The sequence below is a fragment of the Fukomys damarensis genome, unplaced genomic scaffold, assembly GCF_012274545.1.
Source record: "Fukomys damarensis isolate Sample0158 unplaced genomic scaffold, DMR_v1.0_HiC HiC_scaffold_16, whole genome shotgun sequence".
Lineage (NCBI taxonomy): Eukaryota > Metazoa > Chordata > Mammalia > Rodentia > Bathyergidae > Fukomys > Fukomys damarensis.
This window is the reverse complement of record NW_022900928.1, coordinates 58852690-58872404: the sequence shown is the minus strand read 5'-3', so window position 1 is coordinate 58872404 and position 19715 is coordinate 58852690.

The following is a 19715-nucleotide window of genomic DNA, read 5'->3' as shown; positions in this document are numbered from 1 at the left end:
GTAGAAAAAAGAAAAAATCTCTGTTTATTTTCACAGATAATATATCTAAAAATAGATAATAATTTTCCTGAGTTCTTAGAAGTTGTGCTTGGACTACAATGGTGAGGTGAGATTAGAGAGAAAAATAAACCCTTTTATTTTACTTTCTTTGGCTTAGAACCACATTTAGATTTTTTTTATAGTGAAAATTTATCACTTTCTAAAATTTTATGAGAAGAAAACACTGATGTCTTTAACCAAAGGAAAGCGATTTATTTTTACAGTCTATTTAAAGCATGTAACATTTTCTGAAAAAGTAACTGAAGAAAACACTGATGTCTTTAACCAAAGGAAAGCGATTTATTTTTACAGTCTATTTAAAGCATCTAACATTTTCTGAAAAAGTAACTTTTATTTATTTTTTAATTGAGTTTATTGGTACAATTTAGGTATACAGTACAGTTACATTCATTATTGGGATCTTGTACCTCTACATGTCAGGCCTTGGTTCTCATTTTTTCCCCTTGTCCTTGCCCTCCCTTCACCCCCTCCTCCCTTCCCCATTTACAAACACTTTATTTCCATCTTTTCATTTTCTCACTTTTTTTCTTTTCCCTTATCACCTTTCCCCTACCCTTACCACCTTCTCTACACCTCTAGCCTTTCTCTTCCCATTTCACAATTTCAGTTATCTCATTAGGATCTTATGTACTATTAGAGTTTATTCACACCAGAGAAACTATTCGGTATTTACACGTGTGACATTTATTTCACTTAGGAGCATATCCTCAATATGTATCCATTTTCCTATGAATGAATCTAACTTCTCATTCTGTGTGGCTGAGTAATATTCCATTTTATAGAGAAACTGCATCTTCTTTACTCAGTTTCCAGCTGATGGGCAGATGGGCTGTTTCCAAGTTTAAGCTATTACAACTGTGCTGCTATAAATATGGGTGCGCATATATTGCTATGATATGATTCTTTTAATTCTTTTGGAAAGATACCCAGCAGAGGGATGGCTGGTTCAAATGGAACCTCTAGTCCCAGCTCTTTGAGGTATCTCCATATTGATTTCCATAGTGGTTGCACCAGTCTGCACTCCCACCAACACGGAGAAGGGTTCCTTTCTCCCCACAACCCCACCAACATTTGTTACTGTGTGATTTCTTGATAGCAGCCATTCTTTGTGGGGTGAGGTGACCATCCTCAGTGGAGGAAAGATAACCTCTTTAATAAACGGTGTTGGAAAAACTGGATTTCAACCTGCCAAAGATTAAAACTGGACCCTTATCTTTCACCATCCAGTAAACTAAAATCCAAGTGGATGAAAGATCTAAATATTAAAACAGAAACACTAAACTTGCTGGAAGATAAGTTAGGCAGAACTCTTAAAGACATTGGCATAGGAAAAGATTTTATGAACAAATCCTCAGTGGCATGGGAACTAGCAGAAAGAATCAATAACTGGGATCTCATCTTATTAAAAAGTTTCTGCACTGCAAATGAAATCATCAACAGAACTAAGAGACAGCCTACAATGTGGGAAAAAGTTTTTACCATCTGCTCCTCAAAGGACTATTATCTAGAATATATAATGAACTCAAAACAATTATTCCCCCCAAATATAAAGTCCCATTTCAAAAATGGGTATCTGAAATGAACGGACATTTCTCAAAGAAGTAAAAGCAGCAAGTAAATATATTTAAAAAATGTTCCACATCACTGGTCATTCGAGAGATGCAGATGAAAACAACACTGAGATTCCACTTCACCTTGAAAAAGTAGTTTTTTACAGGACAATAAATTAAAAACCTGTAAATTTACCTGAAACACTTATTTCCAGTGAAATTAGTCTCTCCAATTAGTTTTTGGTTCTAAAACAGCCAAGCCATTGTTTCAGAGAGCTTTCTAAAACTTTATATAATCTTAAATGAGTTCACTGAATATAATTCTCTGTGAACTTCAGTACCAATGACTTAGGTATTGATTAAAATTAATATGTTCTTTTCTGATATAACATTGTGTTTTATCTTCAGGCCATTTTGATACAAATGGGGTACCAAATAGTGTTTTTGGTGGATTTCTATTATGACATCTATGAAAGCATATTATCAAATAAATATTTTGGAACTTGGTTTTGCAACAAAATTTTCCTACTATTTTTCAAAAGAATATAAAAGCAAAACAGGGACCTTATTTACCCAACTCATGCCTGGCACAAAATCAATCCTCCATAAACATTAGTCATTGAAAATAGAAAGGGGAAAATAGGAATTTAGAGGCAAATCTCATGGTCTCTAGACCAAAAACTGAACTGTCCTCATAACCCTTTTATATGCCAGGCAGATAAGTCAGCCGAAGAACAGAGCAAAGATAATGTGTGAAGAAGACAAGTCGTGGAGACTATTAAGAATGGATTATCCATTTAAGTAATTTGCAGCCAGGCCAAGCTACATTCAAAATTCAAAGAGAATATTCCATTACAACAAAGCCCAACATATTTTTATCTAATTTCACTTAAGCCATGGTTGTTTTGACTCTCAGAGATGAAAGATCGCTAAGGAGTAGTGTTGCCCAGGTCTTGCAGCCCAGGTCTCGTTTCTGGCCAGGCCCCTCCAATCTTCTATTTTGCCAGGGTCCACTCAACTGAGGAGTGCCCTGTGCAGTCTGGACCTGGACCACAGCCATGTTTGTACTTGAGGGAAATGTGGTTTATAAATGCTTGTTTCCTCTGAGTCACTGCACAGACTTGTCCCTTTAGTACAAACATTCCATTTGGTTTTTAAACTGGGGAAGGAGGAGGTGGAAGCCAAGGCTAACTGGATCAGGTTTGAAAGGAAAGGGGAAGTGAGAAAAATTAAATAGATCTTTCTATATTAATGAGAGCCACAAAAGAATCCTTATCTTGGTTTCAGATGCATACACAAAGTTTCATCTTTATTTATTTACTTGCCTTAATAAGAAAAGAAAATGTTCAAAGGGTAATTTTTCCCTTAAGTTTCCATAAAAATGCTGGAAATGTGGCAATAGTTTTACAAAAACAATTTAAGAGCAATTAAAACACATGCGACCATTTTTTAAAATGTCCTTTACTGAATATAAAGGAAAGTTTGCTTCTAATTTCCAGGCATTGTGGATCATACAGTATTCTAAATAACTACCTATTAGCTTTAGTCATTACTGTGAGTTTTCTGTAAATTGTGCATTTCAAATAAAAAGAATTGCCAGGCATGGTGGCCCATGCTTTTAATCCCAGCAATTTGGGAGGCTGAGGCAGGAGGATTAGCACAAATTTGAGGACAGCCTGAGCTACATAGTGAGACCCTGACTCAAAACAACAAGAAAGTAAAATAAAATTTTAAAATTAATTTTATTTTGTCACTTTTAAATATATCATCCTAATTCATGTCTCAGTACCAGATTTTTCATCTGTATAATATGGGTTATAATAATTATAACTCATAAATTGGGTTATGAAGCTGAGATATAATTAAATCATAGATACAAAACAGGATTCTTTTTTTTCAGCTTTAATTGAGTTTATTGGTACATTTTAGGGATACAGTACAGTTACATTCACTGTTGGGATCTTGTACCTCTACATGACAAGTCTTGGTTCTCATTTTCTCCCCTTGTCCCTGCCCTCCCTTTACCCTCTCCTCCCCTCCTCATCTACAACCACTTTATTTCCATCTTTTCATTATCTCACTTTTTTTCTTTTCCCTTATTACCCTACCCCTACCCGTCCCACCTTCCCTACACTTTTAGCTCCTTTCTTCCCATTTCTAAATGTCAGTAATCTTATTAGGATCTTCTGTATTATTGCAGATTATTCACACCAGAGAAACTGTTCGGTATTTACACATGTGACTTATTTATTTCACTTAGGAGTATATCCTCAATATGTATCAATTTTCCTATGAATGAATCCAATTTCTCATTCTGTATGGCTGAGTAGTATTCCATTTTATAGAAAAGCCACATCTTTTTTATCCAGTTTCCAAATGATGGGCAAATGGGCTGTTTCTAAGTTTTAGCTATTACAAACTGTGCTGCTATAAACATAGGTGTGCATATATCACTGTGATATAATTCTTTTAATTCTTTTGGAAAGATACCCAACAGAGAGATGGCTGGGTCAAATGGAACCACCAGTCCAAGCTCTTTGAGGTATTTCTATATTGATTTCCATAGTGGTTGCACCACTCTGCACTCCCACCAACAATGAAGAAGGGTTCCTTAATCTCCACAACCCCACCAACATTTGTTATTGTGTGATTTCTTGATAGCAACCATTCTTTGTGGGGTGAGGTGGAATCTCAGTGTTGTTTTCATCTGCATCTCTCGAATGATCAGTGATGTGGAACATTTTTTCATGTATTTACTTGCTGCTTTTACTTCTTTGTCTGATAAATGTCTGTTCGTTTCGGATGCCCATTTTTGAATCGGGTCTTTATATTTGGGGGGGCTGATTGTTTTGAATTCTTTATATGTTCTTGATAATAGTCCTTTGTCTGAGGAACAGCTGGTAAAAACTTTTCCCACATTGTAGGTTGTCTCTTAGTTCTGTTGATGGTTTCTTTTGAAGTACAGAAGCTTTTTAGTAAGATGAGATCCCAGGTGTTGATTCTATCTGCTAGTTCCTGTGCTACTGAGGATTTGTTCATAAAGTCTTTTCCTGTGCCAATGCAAAATAGAATTCTTCATTCATTTACCAATTGACTTTATGTACATTATCATTGTGACCATTGAGCTCAGGCATTCGAAAAGCACCAGTTAGGATAGGGTCCATTGCCAAGCACTGTGATCATACCAGGTAGCAACCAATTTCTGTTCTCAGGGGGATTACAGCTCAGTACAGAAGCTGGATATGGCTTCTCTGAGCCATAGGTTTTTCATCACTGATTAGAAGAATTTATCTGTGCCTGTTTCAGAGTTCAATTCTTTGCCCAAGTGTTTTTCCAGAAGGCCACACTATAGCACCCCCCCACCAGAACAGACATATACACACTGATATATGGAAGTGCATGTGTGCACGCACACGCGTGCGTGCGCACACACACACACACACACAGCAAGCTAAGAGTACCAAGAATTAATACCTCACCTCCATCGGTCTTTAAGAAATGGAAGTAAGGGCTGGGGATTTTCCTCAGTGGCACCACACCTGCCTGGCAAGCACAAGGTCCTGAGTTTGATCCCTGGTACCTAAAAAAAAAAGAAAAAGGGAAGTAATTATGCAAATACCCTTAGTTTCCTTAGTGCTGGAGTGAGATAGCTACAAAGGATGTATTTTATACTCTTTCCTAAAATTTTCCCATGTGTAAGAGTTTCAGTTACCCACTTTGATAACTGGCTTTCTAATAGTTTGATAACTGTCTTCCGTCTTGCTGGCTTTCCTATTCCATATCACTTCCCCTTTTACCTGTTGATATTTCACGAAATTACTTCCCAAATAAAGTACTTGTACTTAAATCCTTTTCTTATGGATACCTTTCATGGGCAAACCTACACTGATATAATTTTCTTCCTTAAAAAGGTATAATTTTAGTTCAACTTAGCCAAAGTAAAAATTACACAAAGTAAAAATTCCATTTCATTGCCACATCTATCTATCCTATAAGTCTTGGCTATTAATATTATCTTATATGAAAATATAGTAAAGAATTTCATATTTTAAGTTATTTGATATAAACTCTATAATTTACTCTTCATCGTTTATCCTAAAAAATAGAGAAAATTGAGAACAGAGAAAGTGAAATATCTTGAGTAAAGTTAAGCATCAGTAAGTAAATGCACTGGAACTCAATTCAATGTAGACCTATAGTCCTGAAAGATGCCATCTCAAATTCCATAAGTTGAAATCTGAAAAGACAAACTTCCCAACAGTATATCCCTAGAAAAATAATAATAAAAATATTAAAAACATTTATTGATATTTTAAGTGGAATTATTTAGGAAACATAAAAATGTGAGGGAAGATTTTATAGCCCACTTCATGCATTGAAATAGGCCATAATAGCACACATAGTTTTGGAATTATAAATAGATATACAAATAGGCCCAAAAGCAAAATCTATAAATACATATCCCTGTAGTTGGTAATTGTGTGCATCTGGCTTTGAATTTGTGGTCAGCTGAAATACCATGATTGACAACCTAAATACTTTGATGAAAGAAAAACTTCCATGGTTCACCAGTGCATATATAGTTACTCAAAGAGCCAATCCTGGAGGAATTTTGCCTTTCACAAATGCAGTTATACAAAAGAGACATCTATTTGCTGAGGAAGTTTCAACATTTCACAAACATGCACGTTGCTTACACAAGAAGTCAACATTTCCCTAATGCAACTTTACAGGATCAAATTTGTAAAAAATACATAAAATGAACTAAGTCTTTGCACATTTTATAACCCCAGTATTGGAAATGATGAGAAGATGAAATACCTAGCATAGTAAAATATAAGATATAAAGTGCACAATCAAAAATAATGGGAAAAACTTTAAAAATTGATATATTAAACAGTATACCACATCGATAGGTTATGTGCAATTGAACAGAAGTAGTTCATAAGAGTTGACTGAATTTAGTGATCACCAAATATATTTTGAAGTCTTGCATCATGATTAGTAGCTGCTTTTTTTTTCTTTTAAGGAATGGCTCTCTGAGAATATTTGAGCATTATTTTCTATGTGGTGCTGCTCATTTTGAGATCTTTTATGATTTCACGTACATTGATTTGAGCATTCCCTATTAAATGTTTCCATCTTTTCCCCAAATGTGCCATGTTTCTATGTTATTTTGGGGTACTTGGAAATTCATTCTGCATATCCTCATTTAAAGACCACAAATAGGGAGAAATTATAACAGTGATTAAAAACCAACCCCTTTGCATGTATTCTTATCCTACCATGCACATAATTATTTTTAAACCATTCAGTAACTTTGCTGACTTCTTTAAGTAAATGAGGCTTTAATTTATTAGGAGCTTCTAGAATTTCCTCAGATGTAAGGAGTAAATTATGCCTTTTAAACTAAAATTTTGCATTGCTGTATTTCATGGTCAAGCCCTTCCTCAAAATCTGGCTTTCAACTCCTTGTGTACCATATTTTCCCTCGATAGATTTATACTGCAGTTTTAGAGATGTGGGTCTTTAGAATTTCAACATTTGGGATCTTACTTTTGGGGGACTGATTGTGATTTTCAGCATCTTACCTTAATATTTTAGCTATTAGGAATCTTTCAGGATTTCAACATTGGGATTACATGGCATACATGATGTCTTTCAGGGTTGTGATGGGCATCATCTTAAACCAAACAGACTTCCTGCCTGTCACACTACCCCCAGAATGATAGATCACAAATACAGTGCAAATGGTTGAGAGCCTACATTTCCACTTTTAGAAAAAATGACTCTGAGTGCAGATTCTCCTATTAGAATCTTGTATACCATTCCTGCCTATAAAAGTGAACTTTTCAAGCTGCCCGTTTAACTGAGAAAATGGCCATCAATTAACACCTCTGGAAAGGGCTTAAATGGAAAATGGTAGAGCTTTCTCAGGAAAGCTGCTAGGTAAACATAGAGTGTAGTCTGATTTTTATTGCCCCATAACATGGTAGAAAGCTGTGATGATCTAAAGTATCTTGGTAGTTCAACTCTAAAAGTCTTAAATTGAAAAATTTGAAAACATGAACAAATATGACAGCGGGAGGCAACTCAGTGAACACCCTTCCTCTTACTTTCTTTCATAAAGAAAACCTGTAATGTCACTGTAGATATTAATGTTTCTTGGTTTGTAAGAAGATCCACAACAGTGAAATGTGTATTCTCTATTCTAGCTCACATTACTGAAGACCTATTGTATTGCTGTCATGATTCTGGGGAGCTAAATGGAAGGGCATGCCAAGAACTCAGTTGCAAAGATCAGGGGCCACTAGAATCAGGACTGAGGCAATAGAATCCTGAGTGTCAGAGTTTTCTGACTATATTCCAGGGTCTAAAACTGTGGGGGGCTTCAGAACCAAGCAGTGAATGGACCCAATGACAGAGGAGTCCAGGAAAAGGTAATAGTATACTCAACTGGGCAAGGGTAAAATAGTTCTAATGACTATAGAATTCCATTCAAAATCTGGATGAGAAGGCATCTGTCCCAGTGAGAAATGGACTTTTGGGTAGGAAACTAGCATAACCTAATTTTTCTGATGTAACCTGTGTAGGAAGCCTTCAGGAAAGGCTGTGGCTAATTAGGCAAGTGCTCAGAGCTGCTCCAGGCATAAATTCAGTGAGTCAGTGAAGCACAATTAATTCTAAGCTATAAAAACTGGTTAAAATGAGATATAGGGGACCGGGGTATGAGGAGGCCTCCTGATATACATTGGGAGAACATTATCTCTCCCTTAATCTTTTTGTCTTACAATTTCTGATTTACATGTAGTAATTGTACATATTAATGGGGTTCAGAGTGATATTTGAATACATATATATAATGTACATTAATGAAATCCAACCTCCCTTTTCTACCCTGTCCCCCCTCAACTGAAACCTCTAATTTCAGTAGTAATCACTACTGCACATTCAGGTTAGCTTTTTAAAATTTTTAACATCCGTATGTGAAAAACAGTATGTGGTACATGTCTCTCTATGTCTGAATCATTTCACATAACATAATGTCCTTCAGCTTCATCCGTTTTATAAAAAATGACAAGAATTTGTTCTTCTTGATTACTAATACTATGTTGTATATGTATTCTACATTTTCTTTATCTGTGCAGATTTTGATGGACACCTAAGCTGATTCCATATCTTGACTATTGTGAATAGCAACACAATAAATGGGCATGCGGATCTCTTTAGTATGTTCATTTCATTTCCTTTGGGGGTTATATATGTTCGGCAATGGGATGGCTGTACCATACAGTAGAGCTATTTTTAGTTTTTTGAGGAATCTCCATACTATTTACCATAATGGTAGTGTTAATTTACATTTCCACCAAATATATGTATGAGTTTTTTTTTCTCTACATCCTCTCCAGCGTTTTTTTAGATAAAAGCCATTCTGACTAGGGTAAGAGGGTATCTCATTGTAATTTTGGTTTGTATTTCCATCATGGCTAATAATATTGAGTATTTTCATATGTTTGTTTGCCATTTGTATTCTTTTGAGAAGTTATCTATTCAGATCACTTTCTCATTCTAATTGAATTGTTTGGCAGGAGGTTATTTTTTGAGTTCCTTATATATTCAGGATATTAAACATTTGTTAGACAAATAGTGGGCAAATATTTTCTCCCATTCTGTAATAGTCTCTTCACTGAATTTTTCCTTTGCTGTTTGAGATTTTTAAGTTGATATAATTCTATTTGTTTATTTTTGTTTTCATTTCCTATGTCTTAAGGCCATAACTGAAAACTCAGGGCCTATACCAATGTCTTGGAGTTCTTCCCCTATCTCTTCTTGCAGTAACTTCATGTTTAGATCTTACAGTTATTTAGATGTTTGATACATTTTGAGTTGATTTTACTCAACTCAGTGAGAAATAGGGGTCAAGTTTCTGTCTTTTGTGTATGGATATTTAGTTTTTCCAGGCACATTTATGAAGAGGATTCCTTTCTCCAGTATATGTTTTTGGCACCTTTGTCAAGAATCAATACATATTTGGGTTTATTTCTGGATTCTTTATTGTGTTCCATTGATCTATGTGTCTGCTATTATGCCATTTCCATGCTGTTTTGGTTACTATATCTTTGCAGTATGTCTTGAAATAAAGTAATGCCTGTAGTTTTGTTCTTTTTGATCAAGCTTACTTTTGTTATTCAGTTTTTGTGCTTCCATATCAATTTTAACATTGTTTTTATTTTATTTCATTTTACTTTTTAGTTCTGTAAAAAGTATTGGTATTTTGATGAAGACTGCATTAAATCTGTAAATCACTTTAGTATGGACATTTAACAACATTAATGCTTTCAATCTATGAAAATGAGGGGTCTTTCCATTTTTTTCTTTATTTCATAGGTGTTTTTTCATTTTCATTGTACAGATCTTTCATGTCTCTAGTTAAATTTATTTCTAGGTATTTTTATAGCTATTTTGAATGATATTGCTTTCATTATTTTTTTCAGTAATCTCATTATTGATCTATAAAAATGTCTGTGTTGCTTTTGTATCCTTCAGGCCTACTGAACTGTGTGTCAGTTCTGTCTTTTGGTGGAATCTTTAGGTTTTTCTATAAATAATATCATATCATATGCCAACAGAGATAATTTATCATCCTCCTTTTCTATTTGTATTCCTTATATTTCTTATTCTTACCTAATTTCTCTGGCTGAGATTGCCAGCACCATATTAAATAAGAATACTGATAGTAGACATCATTTTTCATGTTCCAGATCTTAGAAGAAATGCCTTCAGCTTCTCCCCTTTTCTCCTTATATACTCTTTTCCTGGGCCTGGATTATTTCAGGAACCTATACATAGACAGGATTAAGTGTTGATTATAGCAAATAAGACAGGGGAAGGAAAGGGCTTTTTGAGGATGTTGGAGGAATTCATGCTGTGGTCCCTACTTTCAAGGAACTGACATTTATTTAGGGAGCAAGATCCATACCAACAGTTTAAAACACAGTGTCAAAGAGCTTTAAAACTGAAGGTTGAAATATAAAGCACAATAGGAGATGATGAAGTGATGAGTTTGGATTGTAGTAATTGAAGGTAACTTCCTAGCCCTTTAGATTATACATGGTTAGAAGCAGTAGTTACAAAGTATATGATAACTACAATAAGTAGTTTTATTTGACAAGCTTATTGACATAAAGACCTTCATAAAAGTAATTGATTTGGTTTTCTAACATTTCCTTTAACTGTAAAGAGCCATAATCACTCCTACACACTGCATCCTAAGAATGTTAAAATGAGCATAGGTGGCATGTCATGCCATTTAATATTTATCCTGTCCCTCCACCTATCCTCTCCTGAAATCTAAGAACTGCCACAGGATGTAAGCTCTGAAGCCTTCTAGACTTAGTTTCAGGTGACTATTCTGAGGCGTTTTATTGATTGGCCAGGAAAAGCTCAGAGTATATGTTATAGAAGAACTCTTTGAGGAGGAAAGTGTCAGGAATACTATTTCCTACACCCTTGAGAGGACTCAGAAGATGAAATTTACCAAATATGTTTCTCTGGGTTTCTGGATACCCAGACCCTATCCACCTGAGCTCTTCTTAGCTTCCTCATATGAAAACAAATGTATAAAAACTGTTTGTGTTGTCATTTGAGCTATTTCAAGACTTCAGACCTAGGACAGGAAAGTAGAAACTCTAGAAGGAAATCAAAATGACCATGGCTCTGATGATCCAGGGATCAGAAATTATATTTTTCTCAGTTGGGTTCCCCTAGCCAGATTATATAATCTCTCTGTAAAATAAGAAAAATATTTACATCTCAAGCTAGAATAATTAACTGATATAATATCGATAAGGTATCATTGAGCAGTTCCTATGCTTCAGGCTTGGAATTAGATACTAATCGAAGGGGCACTAAGGTAAATTCATTCATTTAGAAAATGTCAGAATTTCAGAAGCAGTTTCTTCCTAACATGATGATATCAATACAGCTACATTCCTTGTGAAACCTTTAGGGTAAGATTTATTTCCTTGCCTTTTCCAGCTTCCAGAGGCTACTTGTATTCCTTGCTTCAGGGTCCTTCATTAATGTTGGAGTTCTGTTTCTGGTGTCACATCTCTTTTAACTCTGACCCACCTAACCCCTTATTGGAACTTTGTCATTATATTGGGTCCATTATAATCCAGGACAATCTCTCCTTCTCAAAACCCTTCATTTAATCATGTCTGCAAATTCTCTTTTGCGATGCAAGGTGGCATATTCTAAAAATTGGTTCCTGCCTTTCAAAAGACATATATTTAAGAAGTATAAGACAAGTGCACAAATAACTCTAATATGTACAAAGTAAAATGTAGTCAAGCTCTCTCAATTGCACCATGTTCACGAGGAAGCAGGACATAAGGAAGCCAACCTCATTTTTAAGAAAAATATTGATGAAAAATTATAGGGAAGAAACAAAATTGACATCAAGAATTAAAGCTCAGGTAAGTAAGTAAAATGAAAGAGTTTCTATCAACAAAATCATGGAAATCAGACTGGCAACAAGGGGTGGGTGAAGTTTGAGAAATATTCTAGACTATCTAGTTCAGGATACCCAGCAGGTAGTTGGAAATGTGATATGCATTTTGGAGCCAAAAGGTGAAACTGTGGTTGGAAATATAAATGTGAAAGTAATTTATAAAAAGCACAAAGCAAAGGAGAGAGCCAGAAATGGTCAGAGGAACTAGAAATTCAGCATAATAAATATCACAAAAGCTATGGAGGTGCTTTAAAACAGATGATGGGACTATGCACAATTTTAAGTTGCTAACGTGAATGTAGAATTAAAAAGACGCACATTGTAAAATATTTACACCATAGACAGGTAACAAGTTAAAGAAGCTTAAATGCATAGATAGTAGAAATTTAAGAAGTTAAACATTTTGACACTGTATCACCTTTGCTTTTAATAATTATAAATTTACATATTTAAATTTAAAATAATGGCTATGTTCAGTAAGCTTGAATAATTTATAATGACAGTTACAAGCCAAAATGAATATGCTCTAACACTTTAGTGATCCACCTTAAAATTTCACAATTAATTCACTTATATTGATTCCATGACTTCTGCGTGCCTACTCTTTCTGGGTGATGAGTTGAATTTAAGTAAGACACAGACTGTGTACTTGAGAATCTCAGGTCAATAGAGGAGATATACTAAATAGACACTAGCACAATGTGTAATAAGTGTAATAGAAGTCTATACAGCTCTAAAACAAAGTGCAGAAGAGGTAATCAATCCTGCTGCATTGAAATAAGTGGGGGGTATCCTTCTTACAATAAATTCTAGGGACCTCTCTAAGTTTGTTCCTTTTTACTTACCAGCTTCAGATCCTAAAACTCTTCTTCTTGCATTCTGGTGGCAGTATAACATGATTTCTAGAAGTATAGACCATGTACTTAGGTTGATCTGAGTTCAAATTCATGTTTCGCTACTTATTAGTGTTCAATGACTAATCTTCATTTGTAAAATGGGGTTAATAATCCCTGCACCACAAGGTTGTTGTGAAGATTGATGGGGATATCAATAATATATTTAGTGAGTACATTACTTGCCATATATTGTTGCAAGTATTAGTTATTTTATTGGTCCCCATTATGTTCCAACCATAATGAACTACTTGGAATTTTCTTAGTACAACAGGGTTCTCCAGGATCTATGCATTTTTTACCATTCTTCAAAATTTTATGCAAACTTGTGTCTATTGTTAAAAGTTAGATGTTCTCTCCTTAAAAAGAGACTGTGTCACTACTTTCCGGGTACATACAAAGTATGACAGACAAATAGCTACAGTGAATGTTTAAACTTTTAAAAAATCTATCACAGCAAAAGATACATTGCCATTAATCTTCCTTAAGATAATTGTTCTTGCTTCAACTACACTTATCTCAATGTTCTTGCCACTTTTGAAGCAGTTCTGGAAGTCTTCTTTCTTGCACATCTTTAGCTGTGCTGTCAGGGCCACCGTGAAGTCCTAAACAGATTCAAAACTTTTACTTTACATAGTCATTTTGACATTGGAGAAGAGCCAGAAGTCATGGTTCCTGATCTGGTGAATAAGGTAGATGTTTTTACAAGTCTGCCTTTCCACTGGATGGTGCTTGGAAGCAGTATTCACCATTTTTTAAAATTACACTTCATAAAGCCTCTCATGAAAAAGGACTTACATAACTGCTGTAGAAATGGCAAGCATGGTGGGGTGTCAAGTGAGAGGTTTAATGACAATGAATCTTTTAGTGTAATGAAGATTCTTTATTCACACATTGACCATATACTTTGATCATCCTATGTATCTCATTTTAGCACTAATCACAAGATAAAATCAAACTGAGGTCTTGAGGGTAGGGACCATGTGTTGTTCTTGGCATCTTGGTACCTGATTCAAAGTAGAAATAAGATACATATTCAATTAGTAGGCAAATGTAATAGGAAAAGATGAAAAATTTAACTATTCAAGATTTTAGTAATTTCAAATGTTTTAAATATTGGAGTTTGATCTGGCAATTACAAATTTCAGCATTCATTCATAACAGAAAGTATAAAATTTTTGCCATGTTATTCATATCACAAATAACAAAAATAAAAGAAGTTATATGTGTGGTAATAGAGAAGTGATTATCTTTGAAAACTGGTGTGCTATAACTGCTTGTAGTTCTTAAACACGATGAGCATAAAACTATACTGTGACAAGGAATGTGGCAATGACATAAAGTAAGTGAAAAAAAGAAAATTATGATGTAAATGCACACTAAGGATCTTGTGTGTTTATATATGAATGAGAAAAAGGATTCCAGGCCAGTATGCTAAATTCTTTAACAGAGTTTGGGTTATAGTCAGGAATTAGAGATGCTATAGGGAGATTTATTTACATTATTAAAGAAGCAACCATTTCAAAATTTATTATTGATACTTTCTATAAATAATGTATTGCTTTTACAAATTTTTAAGTTAAGTTTCAACATGGCCTCCTGAATTTCCCTAGGAGGATGCAGTAGCTTGGAGACAAGATCAGAGAAAACTGAGAGTTGAGCTTCCTTTGAAGTGAGGAGATTGAAGGATTCCAATGGAAGCTCCATGGGCGAGGCTGACAGTGAGGTTTAGTTTGGATAGGGAAGTATAAAAAACCTGGAATAAGTTCACGGTATGAGAAATGTGCTCAAAGAAAATTTGAAAGGTTTATAATTAAGAGGTAAAGTCATTCTGACATTCCAGCAGAAATAAATAGATAGCTTGTTTGGTATTATTATAAGACATTATTCCAATGAGCTGATTATCTGATATCCTAACCTCTTGAAGGTTAGAAGCAGTTAGTTGAAGAAACAATATACAGCAAATCTGGTTGTATGTTTCAAGCTATTGGATACAGCTTATCCAGCAATGAAAATTAGGAGCTGATTCAACAAAGGCAGAAAAAAAAAAAAACAGAAAGTACAAACAACAATGGGGGACCTTAGGAAAGAATAAATATTGTATACTTCTCAATAAGCATTGAAGATATTATTGTATTGTACTCTGGTATAAATAGTAGTACAGTAACTCATATTTGGAATAATGATTCCTACACTACAAAGAATCCAGTATCTTCCTTTTAAAATTGTGCAAATGAGAACATGCATGGGAAAACACTTTTTAATGTGTAGAATGCTGCATAGTTGGTGAATTATTATTTTAGTACCCTGTGTGTAAGAAGATAGTGATATGTATAATATATTTTTAAATTTTATCCAGGCCAATTTATTTCTAATTAGCATTTCAAATTTCAGATAAATTCATTTATCTGGAAATTTTATTTCTGTAGGAATTTTGTAACACTGCTGAATAAAAATGATATTATTTTTCCACTGGGAAAAGTGTCATACTTTGAACAAATGACTTATGCAGATTCTTTACTGAACAAATTCTTGGGGGAGGGTGCACAATAACTCAGGGTCATCAGGGAGGAGATATGACAGATGTGGAAAGAAGCCACAAAAAGAGGCAGCAAGTTTGTCTAAAATAAACTCCCTTTATTCCCCACTTTTGCTAAGTATTAGCCAGTGACTGACTGTCAGGCTTCTGCCAAATTCCAGAAGGACAAGCAAATAAACAGCTAGTGCAAGTTATTCTGTAAATGTGAACATGGCCACCCACACAAAGCACTAAATTAAACTTTTCCCAAATGAAATCAAGCTTCAGGCTAAGAATTGTTACTTCATTCAATATCCTTATCATGACTTCAGCTCTGGGAAATATTTTTAATGTCAAGAAAGGAAATAGTTAATGTGAGCATTTTTTTCTCCTCAGATGTGTTCCTGCATATTGCAACTTCACTTGTCCTTGAGGAGAAGCTACTGACAATGGTGTAGTCAGATTTATGCTTGTAGGAAAAAAAAAACAAAAACAAAAAACAAGCCTACATTTCCTGAAATGTCTTAACTTTGACCAGCTCAAATTGGATTTTATCATACTTGATTTCCATAGTACCGTGTACCTGTGCAGCCAGGGGAGAAGACAATGTTCAGGATGACTATTGAAATACTGAGACATGTTTTCCTCCGAGGGACTTCCAGAGCTGCCTGCTGCCTGGATTTTAGGGGAAGTAGACAAGGGTTTCCTGCTTTAAAACTCAGATTAAAATAATTCTTTGTGGTGCTTTTCAACAAAATGAAGCTACTACAAAAAGAGATGAATCAAAATAAAAATATATAATGAGGAAGAGCATTTAAAAAAAATTTTTAACCAAAGAATTGGTTGTGGATCCCAGGACCAATCATTCCAAGCAGATCCCTCACCTGCCCTGCCCAACATTTGTATGCAGATGAAATTGGTGAGAAATGAATGACAGGAGCAGATTTGAAAATGAGAGGTACACTAGAGACCCTATCAACAACCACAGTGAAGAGGAGTTGCATAGGTGGAGGAAAGCCTTGGGGAGCTGAATGTAGCTCAGTAAATCACATGGGGTTTAAGGCTCACAGAATCTTAGCTGGTGTCTTCTGTAAATGCATAATTTGTGAAAAGCAGGGGCTGCTAAGCATCTGATCAAGAGAATGGGTGAAGGATTCCACAGGCACTTTTCTGAATACTGGCAGTTCTAAAGGTCATCCAGCTAAAATGGGAAATAATTTCATGGGCTGGTGGTAGACAAAATTGAGACCAACTGAAATATTTAGGGTCCCTCCATTTGTAGTGGTTAAGAAAAGAAATTCTACTAAATTCTGATTGCTTTTGAAGGAAAAGTGCAAAGACAACAAATTTTCCCCTTGGGAGGAAAGCACCAACCAGTGGAGGAAAATGGTCTCTGTTGAAGCAGATCCCAAGCTCCCATTAGGAGTAAGTAAACCATAATTTTTTATAATGCTTATCACTTAGTACACTGCTTTTGAGGGCTGCAAGGCATAGACATGTGGGACCTTACTTCCATGGAACTGGACTGAAATGCTGGCTTATGGTGTAACGTTTCATGTAAATAAAAGTCTGGGTCCTTGATTTGAGCAAATGCCAGCTCTGGAGTTTTCTGTAACCATGGTAACACAATCAGAAACACATATTAATAGTAAGCAAAATAATTGGCAGTTTGCCTGGGCATCACTTAGAAGCATTAGCTTCCTAAGGTGAGTGATGCAAATAAAGTGTCTCCAGAATGGCTGTTGATCAGACTCAGAGTGCAGCAGCATTCACATGTTCTGCCTGAGGAAACTACATCCATCTCACTTTGCAGCAGAGCTGGCAGTGGTTCAGATGTGCACCAGGTGCTACAGTTACAGAAGGCTTACATGAAATCAGAGACTCATGAGTGAGATTATGTCACTTTTTTTCTTCATAAATTTATTGGTACATTTTAGATATACAATACTGTTACATTCACCATTGGGAGTTTGTACCTTTACAGGATATATCTTGGTTCTTATTTTTACCCCATTCCCTTACCCCACCTTCAAACCTTCCACCCCTCCCTACTGTTTCCATTTTTTCCTTTTCTCATATTTTCCCTTTCCCTTATTTCCTTTCCCCTACCCTTCCCACTTCTCCTACCCCATTTAGAACTTTTCTTCCTATTTCATATTAACAATTTTATATTTTGCTAGTTATTTACACTTTTAGTTTCTCACACCAGGGAAACTATTTAGTATTAACACATTTGTCCTATTTATTTCACTTACAAATATGGCTCAATATGCATCCATTTGGCTAAAAAAAAGTCTCTAGTTTCTCATTCTTTATGGCTGAGTAGTACTCCATTTTTTTAATGCACATCTTCTTAATCAAGTCCCCAGCTGATGGGCAAATGGGCTGTTTCAAAACTTTAGCTATTACAAACTGTGCCACTATAAACATGGGTGCACTTATATTGCTGTGGTATTATTCTTTAATTATTTGGGGAAGATACACAACAGGGGAATAGTTGGGTCAAATGGGACTTCCCATCCTAGTTCTTTGAGGTTTTTCCATACTGCTTCCGATGGTGGTTGCACCAGTCTACACACCAACCAGCAGAGGAACAGGGTTCCTTTTTCCCCACACACCTGCCAGCATTGGTTATTGGTTGATTTCATGACAGCAATTCTTCCCAGGGTGAGGTAGAATCTGTGTTGTTTTCATTTGCATCTCTCAAATGACCAGTGATGTTGAACATTTTTTCATATTTGCTACTTTTACTTGTCTGAGAAATGTCTGTTCATTTCAGATGCACATTTTGAATTGGGTATCTATATTTCAGGGTCTAATTTTTTAGGTTTTTTGTATATTCTTTATATATTAAATTCTTTATATAGAGATAGTAATCCTTTGAGGAACAGCTGATAAAATTTTTTTCAGACAGTAGGTTGTATCTTAGCTCTGCTGGTAGTTTCTCTTGCAGTGCGCTTTTTAACAAGGTGAGATCCCAGTTTTTTATTCTTTGTGCTAGTTCCCATGTTACTGAGGATATGTTCCTAAACTCTTTTCCTATGCCAATGTCTTTGAGAGTTCTACCTAACTTATCTTCCACAGAGTTTAGTGTTTCTGTTTTGATATTTAGATCTTCAATCCACTTGGATTTTAGTTTAGTGCATGGTGAAAGATAGGGGTATAGTTTTAATCTTTGGCAGGTTGAAATCCAGTTGTTCAACACAATTTATTAAAGAGGTTATCTTTCCTCCACTGAGGATGTTTGACTCCTTTTTCAAAGGTGAGGTAGCTAAGTATGTGTGGAGTTGTCTCTGCATCTTCTAAACTATTCCAGTGATCCTTGGGTCTGATTCTTTGCCAGTATCATACTGTTTTTATCACAGTGGCTTTGTAGTGTAGTTTCAAGTTGGGGATTGTGATACCCCCTGTCATGTCCCTGTTGCCCAGAATTACTTTTGTTATTCTAGGTCTCTTCTAATTCCAAGTGAATTTTTGGATTGTTTTCTCTAGTTCTGTAAAATATACAGGTGGGACTACAATCGGGATTGCATTGAATCTATATAGCAGTTTTGGAAGTGTGGCCATTTTCACTATGTTGATTCTTCCTACCCAGGAACAAGGGATATCTTTCCATTTTCTTATATCCTCTTTGATCTCTTTTTTTAGAGTGCTGCAGTTCACAATGTATAGGTCTTTTGCTGCCTTCCTTAGATTGATTCCTAGATACTTTTTTTATGTTATTGTGGAAGGAATTATTTCCCTAATTTTTCTTTCAGTGAGTCTGTTGTTTACAAAAAGGTTATTTATTTATTTATTTATTTTCTTTGTTGACCTTGTATCCTGCTACTCTACTGAATCTGTCAATTAAGTCTACAAGTCTTTTGGTGATGTTTATTGGGTCTTCTGTGTAAAATATCATGTTGTCAGCAAATAATGACAATTTAACTTCTTCCTTTACTATTTTTATTTCTTTAGTTTCTTTTCCTTGCCTAATTGCTATTGCTAATGTTTCCAGGACTATATTGAACAAGAGTTGTGATACTGGACATCCTTGTCTTGTTCCTGATTTTAGCATGGAAGACTTCAGTTTTTGGCCATTCAATATGATGTTGGCTTTTAGTTTTTTATAGAGCTTTTATCTGGTTGAGATAAAGACCATCTATTCAAATTTTCTTGTAAGGTTGTTATGAATGGGTATT